A 3,087-nucleotide genomic window follows, 5' to 3' on the forward strand; every position below is an offset into this window, starting at 1 on the left:
TAGGAATAGACCTAGAATAGATGTAATTTAAGAATCTAACATTCCAAAACCCAAAACAGCTGACTTGAAAGTAGGAAAAGCAACTTTTTGAAGCCTTAGATCCCAAAACTCCTAAAAATTGAAAATGAGAACTGGGGTTAGGGACAAGATTGACCCTACCCTAGGTCAAGGTTGAGGTCATCCTTGACCTAGGTAGGTCAAGGTTGAGGTCAACCTTAACCTAAAAGTTCATCCTTGACCCAAAAGTCAAAGTCCTCAGTTTCACAGAGCACGTTGTCAGAAATGGGTTGGAAATAAGAGAGAGAAGCAAAACATGGGGAAATCTACTAGATCCATGCAAAATCCTATTCAAGGTACTTTACATGACCCCAAACCACTTACTCAAAGGTCTAAACACTCTTAACATGGAAGTGCTTTCATTTTAAGATGATACACAACAATAACCTTCCTCCATGGATGTCAATAAAGAGGGAGCACATTATGTTGACAATGATTGTTCTAGGTATTTTATTATTTTATTTTTACCTACATGTAATGAAAATTCTTGGAGTGAAATAACCACAATAATTAACTGATGTTGTTCATTCAACTAGGTAAGTACCAAGTGAAAGATATGAATGTATATATTACACCTCTTATCGATGAGTTGCTAGTGTTATGGAATGGTTTCACTATGTATGATATCTCTAGACCAATTTGACAAAAAAAAATTCAATTCCATGTAATGCTTGTGTGGAAAATTCATGATGCCCCATGGTTGACATATTTCTATGGTATGTTATGCTGAAATCTAGTTGTACACAGTAATACTAATTCCAAAAAGGAACATATTTAATCTAATTGTATCGTTATCTTGTAAGTCTTCAAACACAAGGATATTTTGCATGTCCAATGTGTGGTCTAAAGATGAAATCTCATTATTCCAAAAGTTTAAGAAAGTAGGTTTTTGATGAGAATAGGCACTTCCTCCACATAAATCATAAGTATTGAAGTGTCAAAAAACATCTTTTCGATGGGAAAGAAGAGACTACACCAAAGCCATGAAGAATGACACCTCACCTATGGTAGTTGGAATATAATACAATTTGAGGTCATCAAGGCATCAATACTGACCACCTTCCAAAGGGACTAAAATTTTATCCCAAAGGATTTAGTAGGCTGCCCTACTACAAGTAGCTACAAATTGTGCATTTGTTTGATACTATGCATATTGGAAAGAATGTAACAGAGGCACTGTGGAAAATATTGGATGGAAGCTATGACAAAGAAAAACTTGCCAAACTTTTTAATAACATTCATGATTCCAATCATGCAATGAAAAATATCATTGAATCAAATAGAAATGGAGACCAAATTAATGCAAGTGTGCTTCCTTGGTTACTAATGAAGTAGTGGAGTAATGCCATAAAAGAAGTCATACAAAAAAAATGATTTCCTAGAGGATTTTCTATGAATTTAAGAAATCTCATATCAACAAAAAGGGAATTTGGCCTAGGTCTAAAAATGCATGATTGGCATACCTTCATCAAGGTAATTCAAGGTCTTTTGTATTTATAATATATTTGTGAAACTACATTCAATTTTCATTGTATTACGTTAGAAAAGAATGAAATGATCAGTTGACAATTGTTGCATTATGTACTACCTTTATTGCTTCCAAACAACTTCAACAATAATATCAAACAAGTGATATATGATCTTGGAAAATACATGAGGTAAGAAGTGATATTGGTTCAATATATCAAACAAGTAATATATTGTAAAGTCTCATATTTATATGTTTTTGTTTCTTGAATCCCTTGTAGGTGGTTGTCATCTAAAGAAATCTATAAAGAAGATATATAATATTTGAAGAAAAGAATACATCTACTAACGTGTGAAATGAAAAAGTATTTACCTTCAACTTTTTTCAATGTATAAGAACACTACCTCATATGCTTAGTTGAGGAGATTGGATTGTGTGGACTTGTACAACCTAGGTCAATGTGGATGGTTGAGAGACACTTGAAATTTTTGAAGGGTTTCGTTTGACAAAGAGCACATCCTAAGGGCTCTATGATTGAGGGATATATGACATACCTAATGATGGTGTACATTACTCAATATCTTCCTAATCATGGAGCAAAGACCCATATTGATTGCATTTGGTATCTTGACTCCATTAAAACGTTTGAAGGGGAGCATTTTGTAGTGCTTGCGCTCGTTCACATCTTTCTGGACACATTGTTACTACTATTATTAGACTATGTTAGACTAGTTTTATGTTGATGGATTAGTGGTATTGTTTTGAGACTATCAGACATTATGTTATGGATTCAGTTGATATATGATGAGATTATTTAGACTTTACATTTCATGTATGCATGATGATCATTACATTGCTTTCAGTTATTGATGATGATTAGTTAGATGGTTTATTATCTCATGTGTTTTATTATGGATACTTACCCCATACTTGCATGTGTATGGTGTGCATGTTTTTTCTTATTGTATGGCATTTTTGATATGGTTAAGGAAGGGAGTCGTAGTCACCTGCTAGTCGAGATCTACACGATGCACCACTTCCTACCATTATCTGTTTAGTTTAGCATTATATATATTGTATGTACATGCATGGTTTTTATGCAAGTTGCAAGTATCGGGTATCGACTTCCCTGAATTACTAGGATGAGCGTACCCTATTACACTATCTCAATGATAAGAGAAGGGAGATAAATTCTCAAGTCCAAATCCCAAACCCTTAAACCATTGTCCTAGAAAGATAGGACAAGTATCTGGATATTTCACCCACCGAATGTGTCAAATGACATAATTCATGATTTTTAACCCTTTAGACTGATTTTGTATGGGTTGTTCTATGATGGGTTTTCATATTTTATCTTGGAGGTCTATGGTGAATTTTCTATTAATTAAGTCTTAAATAAATAGATTTAATTAATAAATTAATTATTTGGAGAAAATTAATATAATATCATGATCTTTGATATTTTGGATTAAAAATAATTAAAGAAGAATTAATTGAGAAAATAATTAAATAAAAGTAATTAATTAAAAATTAATAATAATAAAAAATAATAATAGAGTAAT

Source organism: Cupressus sempervirens, unplaced genomic scaffold, assembly GCF_028749045.1.
Source record: "Cupressus sempervirens isolate cs-2001-9-10 unplaced genomic scaffold, ASM2874904v1 CseChr00c100005_01, whole genome shotgun sequence".
Taxonomy (NCBI): domain Eukaryota; kingdom Viridiplantae; phylum Streptophyta; class Pinopsida; order Cupressales; family Cupressaceae; genus Cupressus; species Cupressus sempervirens.